This window comes from Mustela nigripes, chromosome 2, assembly GCF_022355385.1.
Source record: "Mustela nigripes isolate SB6536 chromosome 2, MUSNIG.SB6536, whole genome shotgun sequence".
In the NCBI taxonomy this organism is placed as follows: domain Eukaryota; kingdom Metazoa; phylum Chordata; class Mammalia; order Carnivora; family Mustelidae; genus Mustela; species Mustela nigripes.
In genome coordinates, this window is record NC_081558.1 from 81,905,467 (window position 1) to 81,928,748 (window position 23,282).

At 34.1% G+C, this 23,282-nt stretch overlaps 1 long non-coding RNA gene across 1 annotated transcript in view; it reads left to right on the forward strand.

Moving 5' to 3' along the window:
- LOC132009960 (uncharacterized) overlaps positions 1-14,716 on the forward strand; it is a 38,789-nt gene extending 24,073 nt beyond the window's left edge. The window contains exons 2-3 of the long non-coding RNA XR_009402106.1: positions 2,125-2,211; positions 14,641-14,716. This is a non-coding gene — a long non-coding RNA (uncharacterized LOC132009960). The remainder of the gene's footprint in view (positions 1-2,124; positions 2,212-14,640) is intronic.
- Positions 14,717-23,282: the final 8,566 nt, after the last annotated feature.

A 23,282-nucleotide genomic window follows, 5' to 3' on the forward strand; every position in this document is an offset into this window, starting at 1 on the left:
ACCAACTAACGCCTCAAATTTCATTCTCAACAGGGCCACTAACTTTCCACTGCAGACTGCCAGCTCTGACTGTGCATCTCAGCTTGAGCGTTGCTAGTATATGCAGCTTCCAGGTGTTCTCACCAGCCCTTCTGGTCAGATGGGACTGGAAGATACTCTTCACAGCAGCTAGAACTATGTTTCCATTCACATGCCTGAGCTGGATAGGGAGGGGCCACTTAAAGCCTCTCCCAGTTTTTCCCAAGTAGACCTTCTGGTCACAGTAGTCTGGGAGCCACCCTTATCCCTAGCTGTGAATTACTCCCAATGTCCAGGCATATCAGAATAATACTCCAAACCCAGTACTGACTTTATTTTAAGGGCTAACAGCTCTGTCTTGATAGAGTTCTTAAACAGACTTTCTGGTTAGATGGAAGAATAGCTTCTAGGTCTTCTTGCCAATAGTCTCGGTCAGATAGAACCCAAGAGGCAGAACCCTCCATCTTGGGATGAATCAATCCCTCTGTCTGGGCTTAGCAGAGGAAACTTTCATGCCTGGTACTGGTTTTGCTCTGGTAGTGATCAGCTCTGCCTATCTAGGTCTTGGCTTAAGTGTTGCTAGGCTACACTGCTTCCGGGTACTTCTATCAGGCCCCACCAGCACATAGGACTGTACCTCAGCTCCCTGCTTTGGTGTAGGCAAATCAGATTCTGTTTGAGGACCTGAATCAGGCATGTCTGCACCCTATTGATTCCCCAGTTAGAGTATGCTCCCTGCTATCTATACCCAACGTTGACTGCAGGTGAGCAAAATTTTGATTGGGATTATTACTTGGGTCCTGCAGTTATGAACTCGATCTGCCAATATCCATGTGCTCATTGTTGCAAGCACCTCTCCCCTGGTCTGTCACAGTCAGATTCTCAGTAGCTGGGTCCTACAGATTCCCCTGTAATCCCCATCAGGTGAGACTAAAGCATGGGCTCCCAAAAAGAAACCCCAGTGCTGGAAGGTCTGATTGTCCTCTGGCCAGACTCTGCTTTCCCACTGGGGGAAACAAATGTCTGCATGTCTGCATGGTGTGGCACCGGCCTGGGAAGAGGGGCAATGTGGTCCATATGCAGCCACTCCTTTTATCTTTCTAATGCAGTCTGTCTTGGTCTCTGTGGTGCAGAGGAGTCCTTCAGCTTCACCCCTCTGATCTGGAATCCTCTCAGTGATGTCTTGTTCATGAATAGTTAATTGTTTTTTTGTGGTTTTTTTTTTGTTTGTTTGTTTGTTTTGTGAGGGAAGAAATGTCAGTAACAACTTAGGTCTCCATCTTAGTGATGTCACTCTAGATACCTGATTTTAGGAAAAGATATTGAAGATGAGAAAAGCCCTAGGAAATTCAAGGATAGTGGACCATGGATTTTTGCTAGAGCAATGTCCTCAACAGCTTTCTTACAAGTGATTATTTTCTATTACCTCTACTGAGTAATATGATGAAGCAATACATCATACTCAATTAATGAGATGGAGGAAACTCAGCTCCATTTATATCAGAACCTTTGGGGCTAAGTACCCAGCCTCAGGAAGATGAAAACTTCCTTCTGTTACTTTCTACATCTCACATGTGGACATATCCTAACATTTTAGGAGTTCTGTAAACACAAATACAGGTTCCTGGAAATATGCCTCTAGATTGGTGTGAATGTGTTTTGAAAGGTTTGGGGAGAGGAGTTAAGCAAGATTGAGATTCTAGAGCTGTAATATTAAGTATCACATAAAAATGTTATTGTAAATTGTGACAAGAAGTACAATGAGGTTGTGAAAAATGTATCAGATATAGGTTAGAATCACAGAAGCTTCCTTGAGGGGAATGTAATCTAAATCAAGTGAGAAGGAAGTAGACAAATAATGGAGAAAAGAACCCTCTTGCATTGAGGCTAATATGGACAAGAGCTCTAAGGTGGAAAATATCTTGATGAGAAAAGTGGGCAAGATGAAGCTGGAGAAACAGAGTCCAGATCATACAGACCCTTGTAGAGCAGAAAGAAGATAAGAAATTTTATCTCCAATAAAATGCCATTGAAAGGTTTAAACATTATTGATGGTTCTCATCATTAGATTTGTTATTTTAAAATATCGTATTATCTTCTGTGCAGAGAACATTTTGGTGAAGGCCAGAATTAAAAATGATGAGATGTGAGGAGCAGTTAGAAGACATTGCATAAATCCAAGAGGAGATAATGGTGAGTTGCACTATAGTGGTATATGAAAAAAAAGTAATAAAAGTATAAAGATTTTTCTGCATGTGGCAATGACTAGGATTTGGTATGCATTTTATGGGAGTAAAAGTAAGAAGAAATATATCCTCAATTATCTCTCAGCATCTGGAAGGGGTCATTGAAGAGATGAAGGTAACATTCAGATATTAGTCAAAACAGTTACTGCTTACTAGTTTCTGGGAAAGATTTGCTGTTTCATCTTTACTTTTATATTTTATCTCAACATTCTAGAGATACACATTGAGATGGATAATATTTAAGATTTTCCCCTTCTTTTTATGCATGCAAATACCAACCCACACAATAACCTACACATTATATAATTATCTGAACAATTAAAGCAATTCAAGAGCTTGATTTCCTTTCTTCCATCCCACATATTTCTTTATGTACCTCTACCCACCTAAGTTCTACACTTAGGAATATAATTTAGAGTTTTCAAAGGGCATGTAATGTTCAAATCAACTTACGGTTGGAAAGATTACTAAATTAAGCATCACAACATAAGTAAAGCATGCCTTATTAGTAACTCCCATACTATGGGGACTTAAAATAACCAAATAAAGCATTTACTATAAGTGTTCTTATGAAGCAGCATGAATAATTTATAACACTGATCTAGTAAAGTTCTTTTTAAGCTTGGCAATATTTAATCCAAAACCTGAGGAAAATTTCTGTATAAACAAAAGCAAATATTTTGATACTTTTTACATATTTAACTTGGCTTGAAACTGGTACATTTACAGATTTTATCACTCAAGAAAAGACATTTAAGAAATATTAAGCCAACAAATTCTGTCATTGTCTTGTTATATTGTCTAGCTGTATAGTTTCTTCATTTTAAAAAATGAATTTATACCAGGGCTCCTGGGTGGCTCAGTGGGTTAAAGCCTCTGCCTTTGACTCAGGTCATGATCCCAAGGTCCTGGGATTGAGTCCTGCATCGGGCTTTCTGCTCAGCAGAGAGCCTGCTTTCTCCTCTCTCTCTCTCTCTCTCTCTGCCTGCCTCTCTGCCTACTTGTGATCTCTGTCTGTCAAATAAATAAATAAAATATTTTTAAAAAATGAATTATACCAAAAACTGAATAACAGAGCTAACTGGAAAATTATAAGCATCTAATGAACAAAGGATGAATTTCAGTGGTTCATAGTAGATAGCATATGGGATCTACCATTACATAAGCTCAGAGTCAAACTTCCTTTACAATTTGGCATTTTTAAATTGGATCAGAGTATGAAACAACTTCTGCCTCGGAACATTGTCAAAAACAATAATGCAATTAGATGGCCATTAGTGGCTGGGTGTGATACCAAATTGGGCAGATAGCTTAACAAAGATCAGAGATAGAGATGAAGAGCCCTGTTAAACACATTGTCATTCCTGGCATCTGTTCACAGGTCTAACACTGTACTGTAAGATGAACAACTAAGGAGAATAGATGACAGTAAAATGATCCATCCTACTTACTAAACCGAAAGAAAGAAAAGTTAACATCACTTCAAAGAAATGAAATTTTAAAATGAAATTGGGATCTAAAATAGAAAAACAATAAAGAAAAAAACTCAAAAATTGGTTCAACAATTGACGAATTTTAGATAGAGTGACAGAACCAAAAAGAGATTAAAATTATTAAAATAAGAGAAGATTGAGGCCTTACTATCGATCTTAAAATATCAAAATATTATAAAGAAATATTAACGATCTATGGTAATAAAGTAAATAGCCATAATGGACAAATTCCTAGAAACATATAAACTATAGAAACTGAATCAAGAAGAAATAGAAGACCTGAACAAGTCATAAAAAAAAAAAAAAACTTGAATTGGTAATAATTTAAAAAAACCAACCATAAAGAAAGTCCAGGCCAAGATGGCTTTACTGGTGACTTTGGATTATTGAATGAAAACTGAATACCAATTCTTCCAATACTTTTCCTAAAAATATAAGAAGAAGGTACATTGAGCACAGCATTCTGAGGCCAGTATTCCCTGATACAAAAATGAGAAAAATCCATCACTAGACAAGAAAATTGGAGACCAGTATCCTTGTGAAGATAGGATTAAAAAAATAACTGAATACTAGAGTAAGCAAATTCAGCACCATTTAAAAATAATTATATGCCATGACCAAGTGGTCATGCAGGATTGGTTATCATCTCTAGTAATATAATGAAGGACCCAAAACATATAATCATCCCAAAAGATGCAGAAAAAAACTGACAGAAACAACTTTACATTATAAACATAGTCAAAAACTAAAACTTTTAAACTTCAAAGAAAGGAAAATTCCTCAATCTGATAAAAGGCACCTATAAAGAACCTTTAGTTATACCTATTTGTGAAAGAATATAGTCACCTTGTGATCAGTTACAGGACTAGAATGTTTGCTCTCACCATTTTCTTTCAACATCATACTTGAATTAGCCAAGGCAATTACATGAAAAGTTCACTTAAAAATCATTCATACTTGGTGTGTTTGGGTGACTGGGTTAGCATTTGACTCTGGATTTGGGCTCATGCCATGATCTCAGGGTTGTGAGATCAAGTCCCATTTTGGGCTCTATACTCAGCGGGGAGTTTGCTTGAGAGTCTTTTCTCCATGTTCTTCTGCTTCTCCCTACACCCCCCAAGCTAGATTTGTCTCTTTCTCAAATGAATAAATCTTAAAAAAAAAATGCATTCATACTGGAAAGAGAAAAGTAAATCTATCTATATTTGTAAATATTATGTGTGTGTGTTTGTGTGTGTGAATATATATATATATATATATATATATATATATATATCAGAAGAATCCCCTTAAAAACTATTTAAAGTAATAAATGAACATATCAGCTTTTTAGTTTATAAGACCAATATCAAATATGAATAATATTTCAATATATTTATACTGAACAATATAAAATCAAACTAATAAAACAATTATATTTATGGTAAATATAGGCAATACTGATGATTAAATTGAAGGAAAAAAGTATAAACCTATACACTGTAAACTACAAAGCATTACTGGAAAATTTAAAGAAGACCTAAATAAATGGAAAGACATACTTTGTTCATGAAATGAAAAACTTAGTATTATTAAAATATCAATATTCTACATGTTGTTTTGAATTTATAGATCAATCTCCCAATATCTTATCAGGTTTCCTTGAAGAAATGGACAAACTATTCCTAATATTCATATAGAAACTCATAAAGAAATTCAAGGCAAATAGCCAAAACTGTCCTAAAAAGGAAGAAAAATTTGTAGTATTTACATCATTTCAAAAATTACTACAAAACTGAAGTAAACAAGATTGGGTGGTACTGGCATACATATAGGCATATAGATCAGTGGGGTAGAACTGAAACTTGAGGAAAAAAACCCCATATATCTGTGGTCAGTTAATTTTAAGCAGAGTGTCAAGATTATTCAGTGGGTAAATAATAATCTTTTTAATGTGTGGTGTTGGTACATTTGGAGAACCACATGCAAAGGAATGAAACTGAACTAGCCCACCTCATATATAAAATTTAACCCAAAATAGTTCAATACATAAATATATGAGTTAAGACTAGAAAGCTCCTAAAACAGGGATAAATATTAATGTCCTTAAACAATAGTTTCTTAGATATGATTTTAAAAGTACAAATGACAAAAGATAAAACATATAAACTTCATTAAAATTAAAAATGTTTATCCTTCCAAGGACACCGTCAAGAGATATTTCACACAATGGGAGAAAATATTTGCAAATTATATATATGATAATAAGCTTGTATCTAGAATATGTAAATACATCATAAGTCATTAGGGAAATATAAAGTAAAACCACTATGAATATTTGGGCTCATTCCATAATTTGGGTATTGTTGATAATGATGCTATAAACATCAGGGTGTATGCATCTCTTTGAATCATTATTTTGTATCCTTTGGTTAAATACCTAGTAGTTCAATTGCTGGATCACAGGGTAGTTCTATTTTTAACATTTTGAGGAACCTCCATACTGTTTTCCAGAGGGACTGCACCGGTTTGCATTCCCCCCAACAGCATAAGAGGCTTCTCCTTTCTCTATATCCTCCACAATACCTGTTGTCTCCTGTATTGTTAATTTTAGCCATTTTGACAGGTGCGAGGTGATAATTCATTGTAGTTTTGAGCTACCACCTGATACTCACTGAAGTGTCTATGGTAAAAATACAGAGAAGTTAACAAGTGTTGAAGATGTTGAGAAATTGGAATTCTCATGCATTGCTGATGAGAATGTGAAGTAGTGTAGCCTACTTGGACAACAGTTTGACTGTTCTTTCAAAGGTTAACATGAGTTATCATATGACCTAGCAGTTCTAGTTTAAGAATGGGTGAATGGAAAAATAAAATGTGAAACATCCAGATAGCCACACAATGGAATGTTATTCAACCATAAAACTTCAAATAGTGATACATGCTAGAATCTAGATGAACCTTTATAATATACTATGAAACAAGCCAAACACATAATAATGCAGGCTGTATAATTCCATTTCTATGAAAAATCCAGAATATATAAATCTGCAGAGAAAGAAAGTAGATTAGTAGTTGCCTAGGCCTGAAGGGAAGAGTTGGAGAGAAGTGAGGAATGATTGCTAATGAATATAGGTTTTCTTTTGAGGAGGATAAAAATCTGCTAAATTGATTGTGATGATGGCTGTACAACTGTGTGAATATAAAAAAGTGTACTTTAAATATGTAAGTTATGTGAATTATAAAGATTATAAAATTTAAAAAATTGAGGATAAAGGAGCTTGGATAAATTAAAGAACTTGGTAAAAACATTAAGTTATGACAAACCTCTGGAATTAATTTTTGATAGTTGCATGTGATAAGGAAAAAGACAAGAGTACAGAAAAGTGAGAGAATTTTAAGATTTTTATTTTATTGAGGTTATGGGAAAGCAAATCTAAGATTTAGATATTAAAAATAAAGGTGATAAGTTCAAAACAATGAGATATAACCACTAGAAAATACAAATATTGAAAATAATTAAAAAATCAAGAAATTAGTTGGTAGAAGACAAGATAATAAAACAAAAGAATAGCAAAGAGTTGAAAATAGAAAAAATAGAAAAAAAAAGCAGAAATAACTTTAAACATAAAATCTCAAATAAAAGTGGGTTATCTTCATATAAAATATATAAAATTACAGATTACAATGAAAAATAAAATCCTGGAATATGTTATTTATAAGAGATTTACTTAAAGTGCTATAAAATACTGAAAATAAAGGCAATAAAAGTTTAATCAGGTAAATATGGAGCAGAAATTTTTAAAAATGATATCTGACAAAATGGAATTTAAGGGATAGAAACATAGTTTTTCTGCAAAGTGTAGAATATATAAAACAACTAAGAAACCATAGAGAGAAATTTAAATGTAACTGTTAAATTTGTGTTCTCTAAGATATACCTGTAGGATGCAGTTTTCAGTAAAGTTAAACAGATCAAGTAATCAAAAAATAAGTTAAATACATAGAATATTTGATTATGCAATGATTATGCTTGACTTCTTTGTGTATTTGTGTGTTTGTCCAAGATTAAGCTCTACAAATTCAGAAAACAATTTTTTCCTAGTACTTATGAAACAAGATAATATGCCACAAGCTAAACTATACGAATGTGTTAATATATTCCAACAACATCATAGACGCTATGAAGAATGAACATACAATATAATAGTAATACAAAATTCATAAGATGTGAAAAATATTAAGTATAGCATAGTAAAACAGACAAATATTTAAGTAGTAAAACACCACTAGGTATAAACATAAACATGAAAAACTATGAACTATGGAGCTCTGGGTATTAATGAAATCCTTGAGTGTCATTAGTGGTTAGGTACAGCTTCATATTTGGGCAATAAGATCAACATTTACAACTGCAGATACACTTATGTTTAAGCTCATTCTTGAGCTCTAAAATCTATAAAAATTACAACACAAAGATGCAATAAAAATAACAGTAATAAAGATTTTAAAAACACACAGGGATCTAAAACATAACAGTAAGGACATAAAAAAACTAAAATCAGATCTTTGAAGAGTCTTATAATACCATGAACACTTTTGACAATTTTCAGAAAAATAAAAAACAAAAATTCTGTGAGCATGCAGAAAGAAGTATAGCTATAAATTATGTGGTATAGAATTGTTACAGAATATTAAAAATAAATTTAAAATGTAGAATTGTATATATTAATGTAAAAGTAAAAAATGCTAAGATAGTGCAAAAAAGAAATAGAATGTTATATGTAAAAATAACCCTTAAAATTGAAATGCTGCTCAGAAATCTTTTCATAGTCAGTATCTACCTTACCCTACTAGTTTAATGAATGTGTTCTATCAAATTTGCTGTGACAAGTAACTTTCATTTTATTTAAATTTTGTCAAGAAACAATAACAAGCTTCCTAAGTAATTTTATGGACCTAGACAATCATGCAAACAAATTCAGATAGATGTAATTCAACCTATGGGCAATTATGTCTATGGATTTAAAATTTCTTAGTGCATATTAGTTGATTGAATTAAATAGTACCTAAAAATTGGTGGTTAGGAAGGACTTGACTGAGAATTGCAGTGAGGCTGATAATACCAAAAATCAAGCAATGTGATGTCATATAGATAAATTTTTCAAAAATCATTGAATGCATCAGTAGAAATGGAGAGGCACTTGAACATTATCCTATGAAACACCATGGAAGAACCTGAAATTATTGTGAACTGAGAAAAACCAGTCTGAGAAAGCTACATACTGTATGATTTCCAGCATTTTGTAAAAGACCAACCCTAGAAACAGTAAAAAGATCAGTGGTTGCCAGAAGTTCCCAGAAAGAGGCCAGGGATGTGTAGGTAGAACACAGGAGATTTTTAGGGCAATGAAACTATCCTGTATAATACTATAATGGTAGATATATGAAATTATTCATTAGTTAAAACCTATAGAACTATACAAAAATAAACGTGAAAGCTGATGTAAACTATAGGATTTAGTTAATAATTTGCCAATATTGGTTCATCAATTGTAATGAATGTACTAAATGCAGGGTGTTAATAATAGAGAAAAATGTCTGGAGGGGATAGAAGCTATATGAGAACCAAAACAACAACAAAATAAACCCAGGATACATGTTCTTTTCAGGTGCACATAAAAATTCTCTATGCTAGAACATATGTTAAGCTTCAAAAGTCTCAATAAAATTTAAAAATCTAAGTTATAAAAAGTGTGTCCTCACACTTAGTGAAACTAAAAAATCGATAACAAGGAAAACTAGAAAATTCATAAATATGTGGAAAGTAAACAGTCCACTCTTAAACAACCCATAGGTCAAAGAAAACAAAACATGCTTTGAGGAAAAAACCCACAAATTTGCAGCATTCAAAGAAAGTAGTACTCTGATGGAAGGTTACAGCTGTAAGTACTATCACATCAATTGCCTAACTTTTTGCTGTACGTAGAAAGAGTATAAAAAATGAAACACAAAGTTAGCAGAAAGAAGGAAATAATAAACTGAAGTGGAAATAAATGAAGAATAGAAAAAATAATGAAAATCAATGAAACCAAAAGTTTGTCGTTTGAAAAGATCAGAAATAGGGGCAAACCTTTAGCCAGCCAAGTAATAAAGGAAACTAATACTATTAAAATTAGAAATGAATCTGGGAACGTTACTAATGACTTTACAGAAATGAAAAGGATTATTAGAGAAAACTATGCTAAATTATATGACAGCAAAATTAGATAACCTTCATGGACAAACTCCTAGGAGCAGAAAACTATAAAGCGGACTTAAAAATCTAAGTAGACCTATAACTAGAAAGGAGATTAAATCGGCAATCAAAAATATGCCAACATAGAAATGTCCAAGCCCAGATATTCTACCAAATACTCGACCAATATTCTACCAAGTATTTATTTATTTTTAAATTGAAAATCTTTTTTTAAATTTTTTATTTTTTAATAAACATATATTTTTATCCCCAGGGGTACAGGTCTGTGAATCTCCAGGTTTAAATACTTCACAGCACTCACCATATCACATATCCTCCCCAATGTCCATAACCCCACCATCTACCAAATATTTAGAGAAGAATTAACACTAACCTTTCTCAGACTCCCTCCCCCACCCTGCCCCAAAAAATAGAACATTTCCTATCTTGTTCTATGAAGCTAGCATTACTCTGTTACCTGAGCCAGACAAAAACATTACAGGAAAACTATAGACCAATAACTCGTATGAATAGAGATGCAAAAGTCCTCAACAAAATACTAGCAAACTGAGTTTAGCAGCACATTGAAAGAATTATATGTAATGATCACATGGGATTTATCCTAGAACTCTAAGGGTAGTTCAACACATTGAAAGTCAGTTAATATACTATACCATATTAGCATAATAAAAAATCTCAACTGATACAGAAAAACATTTGGCAAAATGTGACACACTTTCATAATAAAAACCATAAGAGACTCTTAATCTCAACAAACTGAGGGTTGCTGGCAGGGAGGGGGTAGGGAGAGGGTGGTTGGGTTATGGACATTAGGGAGGGTATGTGACATGGTGAGTGCTGTGAAGTATGTAAGCCTGACAACTCACAGACCTGTACCCCTGAGCAAATAGTAGATTATATGTTAATAAAAATAATTTAAAAATGTTAAATAGCAATTTCAAGAAAGATCTACTCAGACTTGTTTGACTTCAATTATAATCTTTAATTGTTAATTCTAAATGTGTATCTTAATTATTGCCTAGTGACTATCAAAAATGCATCTGGAATTTGAAAAAAACCCACTATTCAACAAACTGGGAATAAAAAGAAAAGTTCACAAAATAGTGTAGGGCTCTTATTAAAATACCATCAGAGCTATCACCATACACTATGGTGAAGACTGATACTTTCCCCTTCAATCAGGACAAATATGAGAATGCCCATTTTTGCCACTCTAATCAAAACTGTACCAGAAGTCCTAGTGAGAGGGATAAGAAATGAGAAAGAAAAGGAATACAAATTGGAAAGGAAGAAGTAATACTATTTCTATTCACAAATGATACAATCTTGTTTATAGAAAATTGTAAAGAATCACCACAAAAACTCCCAGAAAATATCAGACCCAATAAATAAATCTAACAAAGTTGCAAGATACAAATCAACACAAACATGAGTTATATTTCTTCACAAAAGAAATGAACAACTGAAAGAAACCCCTAAACATTATCATCAAAAATAATATAATACACGGGGATAAATGTAACCATGGAAGTGTAAGATTTCTATACTGAAATGTACAAAACATTGCTGTAATAAATTTAAAAAGACCTAAATAAATGGAAAGACATTTCTATTCATGTAGGAGTAGAAGATTTAGTATTGCTAAAATGGTAATATTCCCTGAAGTGCTCTACACCTTAAATGTAATTCTATCAAATTTTTACTGACCTTTTTTGCCAAAATGCATAATGTTTTCTTAAAACTCATAGAACTAAAAGGGTTCTTGTGATGTTTAATTTTGTATGTCAACTGGGCCAGCTGTGCTCGGATACTTGGTCAAACATTCTTCTAACCAGAAGAATAATAATTCACAACTTCTGTGAGGTTGTTTTTGATGAGATTAACATTCAGATTGTTAAAATGAGTAAAGCAGATTGCCCTCCCTAATGTGAATGGGCTTCATCCAGTCAGTTAAAAGCCCGAATAGAACAAAAATCAGGCCCTTCTCCAAATAAAAGGGAATTCCTTTGCCTTCAGACTAGGATATCACCTTTTTCCCAGCTTTCAGATTTAAACTGAAACATGTATCCTTGAGTGTCAAGTCTGCCAGTCTTCATACTGGAAATAGATCAACTCTCCTGGTCCTCAGGTCTTCAGGCTCAAACTGGAACCACACCATTGGCTCTCCTGAGTCTTCAGTGTGTTGACTTACCCTGCAAATCTTGGGACTTGTCAGCATCCGTTATCATGTTAGCCAGCTCTCAACAGACTAACATGCATCCTCTTGGTTCTGTTTCTCTAGGGAATACTGAATAATACAGACCTAAAATAACCAAAATAATTTTTTAAATTAACATATAATGTATTATTATATCAGGGGTACAGGTCTGTGAATCGCCAGGTTTACACACTTCACAGCATTCACCATAGCACATACCCTCCCCAATGTCCATAACCCAACCACCCTCTCCCTGCTCCTGCCCACAACCCTTAGTTTGTTTTGTGATATTAAGAGTCTATTATGGTTTGTCTCCCTCTCAATTCCATCTTGTTTTATTTTTTCTTTCCCTAACCCCAAAACCCCCCACTTTGCCTCGCAACTTCCTCATATAGGGGAAATCATATGATAATTGCCTTCCTTTCTTTGACTTATTTCGCTCAGCATAATACCCTCTAGTTCCATCTACATTTTGATGGCTGCATAGTATTCCAGTGTGTATGTGTATGTATGTGTGTGTGTATATATATATATATATATATATCTCACATCTTCTTTATCCATTCATCTGTCAATGGACATGTAGGTTCTTTCCATCGTTTGGCTATTGTGAACACTGCTGCTATAAACATTTGGCTGCATGTGCCCCTTCATTTCACTACATTTGTATCTTTAGGGTAAATACCCAGTAGTGTGATTGCTGGGTCATAGGGTAGCTCTATATTCAACTTTTTGAGGAACCTCCATGCCATTTTCCAGGGTAGCTGCACCAGCTTGCATTCCCACCAATAGTGTAGGAGGGCTCCCCTTTCTCCGCATCCTTGCCAGCATCTGTCATTTCCTGACTTGTTAATTTTAGCCGTTCTGACTGGCATGAGGTGGTATCTCATTGTGCTTTTGATTTGTATTTCCCTGATGCCGAGTGATGTGAGTATAGTTTCATGTGTTTGTTGGCTCTTTGGATGATGTCTTTGCAGAAATGTCTGTTTGTGTCCTCTGCCCATTTCTTGAATGGATTATTTATTCATTGGGTATTGAGTTTGATAAGTTCTTTATAGATTTTGGATTAACCCTTTATCTAATATGCCATCTGCAAATATCTTCTCCCATTCTGTCAGTTGTCTTTTGGTTTTGTTGACTTTTCCTTTGCTGTGCAAAAGCTTTTAATCTTGATGAAGTCCTAATAGTTCATTTTTGCCCCTGCTCCCCTTGCCTTTGGCAATGTTTCTAGGAAGAAGTTGCTGCAGTTGAGGTCGAAGAGGTTGTTGCCTGTGTTCTCCTCAAGGATTTTGATGGATTCCTTTCTCACACTGAGGTCTTTCATCTATTTTTGTGTGTGGTGTAAGGAAATGGTCCAGTTTGATTTTTCTGCATGTGGCTTTCCAATTTTATCAACACCATTTGTTGAAGAGGCTGTCTTTTTTCCATTGGACATTCTTTCCTGCTTTGTCAAATATTAGTTGACCATAATGTTGAAGGTCTATTTCTGGGCTCTCTATTCTGTTCCATTGATCTATGTGTCTGTTTTTGTGTCAGTATGATACTGTCTGGATGATGACAGCTTGTAATAGAGCTTGAAGTCTGGAATTGTGATGCCACCAACTTTGGGTTTGTTTTTCAACATTCCTCTGGCTTTTTGGGGTCTTTTCTGTTTCCATATAGGTTTTAGGATTATTTGTTCCATTTCTTTGAAAAAAAATTGATGGTGTTTTGATAGGGATTGCATTAAATGTGTAGATTACTTTAGGTAGCATAGACATTTTCACAATATTTGTTCTTCCACTCCATGAGCATGGAACATTTTTCCATTTCTTTGTATCTTCCTCAATTTCTTTCATGGGTACTTTATAGTTTTCTGAGTATAGTTCTTTGTCTCTTTAGTTAGGTTTATTCCTAGGTATCTTATGGTTTTGGGTGCAATTATAAATGGGATTGACTCCTTAATTTCTCTTTCTTCTGTCTTGTATGTTGATGTATAGAAATACAACTGATTTCTAAGTATTGATTTATATCCTGACACATTGCTGAATTCCTGTACAAGTTCTCACAGATTTGGAGTGGCGTCTTTTGGGTTTTTCACATAAAGTATTATATCATCTGCAAAGAGTGAGAGTTTGACTTCTTTTTTGTCAATCTGGATGCTTTTAATGCCTTCTTTTTGTTGTCTGATTGCTGAGGCCAGGACTTCTAGTACTATGTTTAATAGCAGTGGTGATAATGGACATCCCTGCCATGTTCCTGACCTTAGTGGAAAAGTTCTCAGTTTTTTTCCATTGAGAATGATATTTGCGGTATATTTTTCATAGATGGCTTTGATGATATTGAGGTATGTTCCCTCTATCCCTATACTTTGAAAATTCTTGATCAAGAAAGGATGCTGTACTTTGTCAAATGCTTTTTCAGCATCTATTGAGAGTATCATATGGTTCTTGTTCTTTCTTTTATTAGTGTATTGTATCACATTGATTGATTTGGGGATGTTGAACCAACCTTGCAGCCCTGGAATAAATCCCACTTAGTCGTGGTGAGTAATCCTTTTAATGTACTGTTGGATCCTATTGGCTAGTGTTTTGGTGAGAATTTTTGCATCTGTGTTCATCAAGGATATTGGTGTGTAATTCTCTTTTTTGATGGGATCTTTGGTTTTGGGATCAAGGTAATACTGGCCTCATAAAATGAGTTTGGAAGTTTTCCTTCCATTTCTATTTCTTGGAGCAATTTCAGGAGAATAGGAATTAATTATTCTTTAAATGTTTGAATTCCCCTGGGAAGCTGTCTGGCCCAGGGCTCTTTGTTGGGAGATTTTTTATTTTTTAATTTTATTTATTTATTTGACAGACAGAGAGCACAAGTAGGCAGAGAAGCAGACAGAGATGGAGGAAGCAGGCTCCCTGCTGAACAGGGAGCCCATGCTGGGCTCCATCCCAAGACCCTGGGATCATGCCCTGAGCCGAAGGCAGAGGCTTTAATCCACTGAGCCACCCAGACGCTGGAGTTGGGAGTTTTTTTTTTTTTTTTTTTTTTTTTTTTTTTTGAAGTGGGCAACAACAGCTGCTACATTTTAATATGGTTTTTTTTCCTTTCCTTTTTTTCCTTTTATTTATTTCCAGCATAACAGTATTCATTATTTTTGCACCACACCCAGTGCTCCATGCAATCTGTGCCCTCTCTAATACCCACCACGTGGTTCCCCCAACCTCCCACCCCCATAGTCTCTCATGGTTCACCTCCCCTTCCAATTTCCATGTTGGGAAATTTTTGATGAGTACTTCAATCTCCTTACTGGGTATGGGTCTGCTCAGGTTTTTTATTTCATCCTGGTTCAGTTGTGGTAGTTTATATGTCTCTATGAATGCATCCATTTCTTCCAGATTGTCAAATTTGCTGGCGTATATTTGCTCATAATATGTTCTTATAATTGTCTGTGTTTCTTTGGTGTTGGTTGTGGTCTCTCCTCTTTCATTCATAATTTTACTTATTCGGGTCCTTCTTTTTTTTTTTTTTTTTTTTTTTTTTTTGATCAGCATGGCCAGGGGTTTATTAGTCTTATTGATTCTTTCAAAGAACCAGCTCCTAGTTTCATTGATTTGTTCTATTGTTTTTCTGATTTCTATTTCATTGATTTCTGCTCTGATCTTTATTATTTCTCTTCTCCTTCTGGGTTTAGGATTTCTTCATTGTTCTTTCTCCAGCTCCTTTAGGTGTAGTAACCAAAAAAATATTGATACGAGAAGAATAAATGAAAGAAGATGGGATTGGGAGGGAGACAAAACATAAGTGACTCTTAATCTCACAAAACAAACTGAGGGTTGCTGGGGGGAGGGGGTTTGGGAGAAGGGGGTGGTATTATGGACATTGGGGAGGGTATGTGCTTTGGTGAGTGCTGTGAAGTGTGTAAACCTGGTGATTCACAGACCTGTACCCCTGGGGATAAAAATATATGTTTATAAAAAATAAAAAATTATTTAAAAAAAATAAAGAAAGAATAACAAAATTGGAAGAGTCCTAGTTCCTTATTTCAAAATTTACTACAAATCTACAGTAATCATGCTGTTAGTACTGGCATTCGAATAGACATATAAGGATTGAATTGACAATCTATTATATTGATTGACAATACAGGGATTGAATTGGGAGTCTAGAAATAAACACAATTCTACAGTCAGTTGATTTTCAAAGGGGGTGCAAAAGCTGTTCAATGTGAAAAGAACATAGTTTTTTCAACATATGTTGCTAAAACAATTGTATAGCTATGTCCAAAAGAAGAAAATTGGGCCTGTACCTCACACCATATATAAAAATTAATTTAAAATTAATCAAAGACCTAAATATAATAGTTAATGCCATAAAATCTTGGCAGAATACAGTGATAAAACTCTGCAATATTGGATTTGGCAATGTATTCTTTAATCTGAACTTTAAGAGAGTATCATATATGTGATAATCTCTATTATTTTCCATTGTTCTATTCACTTATTATTTCACCAATACCACACTGTCTTGATTACTATAGTTTTATAGTATATCCCAAAGTCTGGTACTATGAGTCCTCCAACTTTGTTCTTTTTCTTCATTAATAATACATGTAATTAAGAAATGAACTTTCCACTTATTCAAATCTTTTTAATGTCCCTAGGTTGGATTTTTATGAATGTTTTTTAATATCCATAAATCAGTGATTGATTGCAAAATCATTAGTAAGAGCCAGATGTCTTTCTTCAAAAGAAACAAACAATAGGAGTTAGCAGATGGGTTTTAAAAAAGTACGATATAGGCATGTGAATATTAATATGAGTTATGGAGCAAGGCATATGGGGGAAAGGTTTCATAGTTATATTAGTCAGGATTCTCCAGAGAAATAGAACCAATAGGATACACATAGATTTAAAGAAAGAAATTTGAGGATTGAACTCACAAAATAATTGAAAATGAGAAGTACTTTTGTCTTAGTTTGGACTGTTATAGTGAAATACCATAAAATAGAAGATTGTTGATGCTTAATAATATGTGTAATCTTTACTGGGCCAAGGGATATCTAGATAATTAGTAAACCATTTCTGAGTGTGTTTGTGAGGATGTTTATGGAACAGATTAGCATTTGAATTGGTGCACTAAGTATACCAGATGGTCCTCCCTGATATGGCTGGGCATCATCTAGTCCATTGAGGACCCAAATAGGAAAAAAAAAGTGCAGAAGGGGCAAATTGCTTTCTCTCTATAGCTTGAATGTCCATCTTTTCCTGTACGCAGATATCAGTGCTCCTGTTTTGGGGGCTTTTGTACTCAGTCTATGACTAAATTTATTTTTTTGCAGTGTCCAGTTATTCCAGAATCATTTGTTGAAAAGACTGTATTTGGTCAGTTGTATTGCCTTTTTCCTTTGTCAAAGATCAGTTAAGTGTGTTTGTATGGATCAATATCTGGGCTCTCTATTATTTTCCATTGTTCTATTCATTTATTATTTCACCAATATCACAGTGTCTTGATTACTATAGCTTTATAGTACATCCCAAAGTCTGGTACTGTGAGTTCTCCAACTTTGTTCTTTTTCTTCAATATTGTGTTAACTATCCTGAGTACCTTGCCTGTCATAAACTTTAGAATCTGTTTGTTGACATTCACAAAATAGCTTGCTGGGATTTTGATTGGGATAGCATTGAATATATAGAAAGTTGTAAGGAACTGATATCTCAACAATATTGAGAGTTGAATATCTCTTCCCTTTATTTAGTTTTTTTAGAGTTTTTTGGTTTTCCTCATGTAGAACTTGTATATATTTTGTTACATTTATACATAAGTATTTTTGTTGGGGCAGGGATGCTAATATAAATGGTATTTTTTTAAAGAAATAGTTATTTTATTTTATTTTTAACATCCTAATTTTATATTTTTAATTTTCCAACATTCATTTTTTATGCACCACATCCAGTGCTCCATGCAGTATGTACTCTTCTTACTACCCACCACCAGGCTCACCCATTCCCTCACCACTCTCCTTTTCAAAACATTCAATTTGTTTCTCAGAATCCACCGTCTCTCATGGTTGATCTCCCCCTCTAATTTACCTTAATCTTATTGATTCTTTCAAAGAACCAGCTTCTAGTTTTGTTGATGTGTTTTATTCTATCTCCAGTTTCTAACTCATTGATCTCTGTTCTAATCTTATTTATATCCTTTCTTCTGCATAGGGTTGGCTTAATTTGTTGTTGATTTTCCAATTCTTTAAGGTGTAAAAAGAGTTGGTGTATTTGGGATTTTTCAGTTTTTTTTAATGAGGTTTGGATGCTATGTATTTCCCCCTTAGAACCGCCTTTACCATATCCCATAGGTTTTATATTTTTTTCCATTTTATTTGATTTGATTTATTTTCAGTGTTCCAACTCCCATAGGTTTTAGACCAATATGTCTTCATTCTCATTGGTTTCCATGAATTGTTTAAATCTTCTTTGATTTACCTTCCAAGTATTTGAATTCCTTCAAAACTTTTTCTTGTGGTTGAGCTCCAGTTTCAAATCACTGTGGTTTGAGAATATGCAGGGAATAATCTCAATCTTTTGGTCTGAGTTAAGCTCTGATTTGTGACCCAGTATGTGGTCTATTCTGGAGAAAGCTCTATGTGCGCTCAAGAAGAATGAGTATTCTGCTTTTTTAAGGTGGAATGTTCTGTATATATCTGGGAGGTCCAACTGGTCCAAGGTGTCATACAAAGCTCTTGTTTGTTGAATTTCTGCTTAGATGATCTGTCTATTGCTGTGAGTGGTGTGTTCAGATACCTTACAATTAATGTATTCTTATCAGCATGACTCTTTAACAGTTGGCTTATGTAGTTGGCTGCTCCCATGTTGGGGCATAAATATTTACAATTGTTAGATCTACTTGGTGGATAGACCCTTTAAGGATGATGTAGTGTCCTTCTATATCTCTGAGTACAGTCTTTAGCTTAAAATCTAATTTATCTGATATGAGAATCACTACCCCATTTTTCTTTTGAGACTCATTTGCATGAAAGATGGTTCTTCATCCCTTCATTTTCAGTCTGGGTGTATCTTTAGGTTAAAAATGTGTCTCTTGTACAGGGCACCTGGGTGGCTCAGTGGGTGCTGAAGGCAGCAGCTTAACCCACTGAGCCACCCAGGCGCCCCAAGACTATTACTTTTTCTTGTAGAATTGACCCATTTATCATTACGTAATAATGTAATGCCTCTCTTTGTTCCTGATTAACCTTCCTTGGTCTGAAATTGCTGTGTCTGAAATAATATATCTTATCCTATTTTCTTTTGATTATTCTTAGCATGGTATATTTTTCTCTATCCATTTATATTTAATCTTATATGTCTTTATATATAATGTGTTTTATTTCTAGTCATTATATACTTGGGTTTTAGTTTTTAGTCCACTCTGACAATTTCTGTCTTTTAGTTGGTGCATCATACTATTAATGTTCACAGTAATTATTTATATAGTTAGATTAATAGCTACTGTATTTGTTACTGTTTTGTTGCCATTGTTCTCTTTCCTATTTTTGTTTTCTAATCTTTGTTTTGGTTTGGTTTGTGTTGTTTTTTTTTTAATGTTTAATTATTATTATTTTTAGAAAGAGAGCATGAGTGGGGAGGGACAGAGGAAAAGAGAGAGAGAGATTCCCAAGCAGACTCCATACCCAGCACAGAACCTGACATGGGGCTCTATCTCATGACCCTGAGATCCTGACCTAAACTGAAACCAAGACTTGGACGCTTAACTAATTGAGCCACCTAGGTGCTCCTGGTTTTTGTGGTTTTATCGAACACTTCATATAATTCATTTTTTCTACTCTATCAGTTTTTTGTTTATTTTACCTTTTATAGTGACTCCACTAGAGTTTTCAACATACATTTACAACTAATCCAAGTCTACTTTCCAATAAACTGTATCACTTTACAGGTAGTATGAGTATTTTATATTAACAAAATGCTCCTAATTCTGTCCTCTCATTTTTTGTATCATTGCTGCCACTCACTTCACATATACATATAAACATATATATATATATGTAAATACATTGTTATTATTTTGAACAAACTCTTACTAGATCAATTAAGAATAAAAAAGAAGTTTTTCTTTTATCTTCTCTTATTCCCTCTCTGATTCTTTCCTTTCTTTATATAGATATCAGGTTCTGACCCTTATTTTACTTCTCTCTAAAGAAATTATTTTAAACATTTCTTGCAAGGTAGATACAGTGGTAATAGATTTCCTCAATTTTTGTTTGAGAAAATCTATTTCTCTTTCACTTTTGAAGGTTAATTTTTCAGTGTACAGAATTGTAGATTGGTGGCTTTTCCCCTCAACACTTTGAATATTGTACTATACTCCCTTCTTGCTTCCATGATCTGAGGTGAAGTTGGGTGTAATTCATATCTTTGTTCTTCTATAGATAAGGTATTTGTTTCCCTTCCCTCTCCCCTCTGCCTCTTTCTAGATTCTTTGTTTTCATTTAGTATGAAAATTATATGCATAGGTATAGGGTTTTTTCTTTTTCTTTACATTTATCCTGCTCTGTGTTCTCTGGCCTCTGTATCTGTGGTTTGTTGTCTGACAATAATTTGTGAAAATTTTCTTTCTTTTCAGATATTTTTTCTATGCTTTTTTCTTCTTGTGAAATTCTCATCATACATATATTACAACTTTTATAGTTATTTCATAGATATTGGATATTGTGTTCTAGTTTTTTTCTTTTTCAGTATTTTTTTCTTTATGCTTTTTAGTTTTGGCATCTTCTTTTGAGATATCCTCAAGTTCAGAGATTCTTTCTTCAGCTATTTATAGTCTACAAATAAGCACATCAGGACATTTTTCATTTCTGTTACAATGTTCCTGATCTCTGGAATTTATGTTTGGTTCTTTCGTAGAACTTCCATCTCTCTGTTTATTACATTATCCATCTTTTTTTTTTTTTTCATTTTGCCTGTGTCTACTTTATCCGTTAGAGCTGTTAGCATCTTAATTGCTATTGTTTTAAGTTTATAGTATAATAATTTCAACAGTCTGCCATATCTAAGTCTGGTTTTTTGTTTGCTTTCTCTTCAAACTGTGTTTTTGCCTTTTAATATGTATTATAATTTTTTTTCTTGATAGCTGGAAATGTTGTACTAAGTAAGTGGAACTGCTATAAATAGATGTCTAGTAATGTGGTGGGAGGTTTGTGGGAAGTATTCTATAGTTTGTGTGCTTATCTCGGAATCTTAGTCTTTTATTGATCTTGTGCCTCTGGACTGTGACCTTGACACATGCTTCTCATCCCTTCTGTGCACCTTTCAGTGTGAGAGGATAGCTAAAGTGGGCTCAAATTGGGTATTTCCCAGCCCCCAGGTCAGTTAGTTTCTGATAAAACTCTAGCATATTAGGCTCTGGTTAAATAGTTTCTGCTGAAGGAAGACCTTGTTAAGAAGAAAACAGAGTGCTCTAGCCTATTTCAGAACGGTTCTTTTTCTCAACCCCTTGCTGGAAGGGTGAGGCTTTTTCCCTCTGATATTCACTGTGAGAACCTGTTTGGACTCCTGGTGTAAAATTCACAAAGTTTGAGGGCTCTTGAAAACTGGGTCCCCTGGAGTTTTATCTTTAGACTTGTCCACTCTGAGATTCTAGCAATTCATCAGTATAGTTCAGATTTTCCTACCCTGGCACTGGTTCCTGAAGAAGTTCGTGCCTGTGCTAAGACATGGTTTGCCTGTAGATCTCCAATCTGGGGGATAGCAGTTTGCCCTGTGACTTCATTTCTCTGAAGGATCTAAGAGGATTGTTGATTTTTCAGTTTATTTAACTTTATCTTTGTTGTTTAGAATGGAGTATCTACTACCAGCTTCTTATGTACCATACTTATTCTCTTGTTTATATGAGTACATTACCCTTCTATCTGGACTCTCTGGCTTCTACACCTTACCCTCTAAATTAGTTGGTCAAATTAACGTTTTTACAAGTCCATGCCATTTTTTATTAGTCCTTAATAAACTGCAATGGCTATTAGATGAAATCAGATACTTTTATATATATATATTTTTTGATATTACTGCTCACAGGGCATTTTTTTTTTTTTTTTTTAGCAATCCACCCATATCTCAAAGAGTTCTCTCTATTGTTCATACTATGTCTCCATGTGGAAGGTCTTCTCAATAAAGGGTGTTGTATTTTTATTTGAGATGTGTTTAATTATTCACTGAAACATTTCTGCACTTGTTTCAGGTATAGAAGAGTCTTCTATTCTCTACCTTTTTCTTACTTTACATGTTTATATGTACACATGATATAGCTCTCTCTCTTCTTCCCCTCTTTCCTTTTCTTCATACACACACAAACACATTTTATTGACACTTAAGTTTATTTATGAATGAATATCCATACAGGAATTGCTTTTAATCCTGTTTAACAAATATAATTTTTGGATGGACATTTATTCAGAAAATATTTACTGAGGCTCTGTTGTTTACCTGACACTAAATTATATACTGAAAATACAATGGTGAAGAAAGCCTGTGCAAACTGTGCCCCAGGAGTTTGTAGACTGGTAAGATTTACAAAACTTCCCTATTTTATAAAATAATCGTTTTATAAGACACATTATATGACTTTTCACTCTGCCCCATGGCACTGTAACTTGTCCAAGAAGTGCCCCAGGCTTAAATTTTATAAAGCATAGTTCCAAGCATCTAGTTTTCTTAATTAAAAACCTTCAATGTCTCCCTGAGTTTTGATGGTTTGAAGAATAATCCAAGCAAAATCTCAACAGCATGTTTGTAACTTGCCTTTCTAGGTACACTCTTACTGGATGGTATATTTCCAGGCATATCTCATTACACTCTGAGTTCTATAAGGAAAATAATTATAGCACACACTTTTTTTTTTTTTTTTCCATGCTACATGGCTGGTAACCTGCTGCTTCCTGTATCTGTCCACATACTCTGGTTTCTACTATAATGCTTCCTCCTCTAATTGGAATACCTCCTTCACCAAGTATCAAATTCTATCTGAGATGCCAACTTCTCTGTAAATCATTTGTTGATCCAACTGAAAGTAATACTTCCCTCATCGAAATCCCTATAATAGTTCTCTGT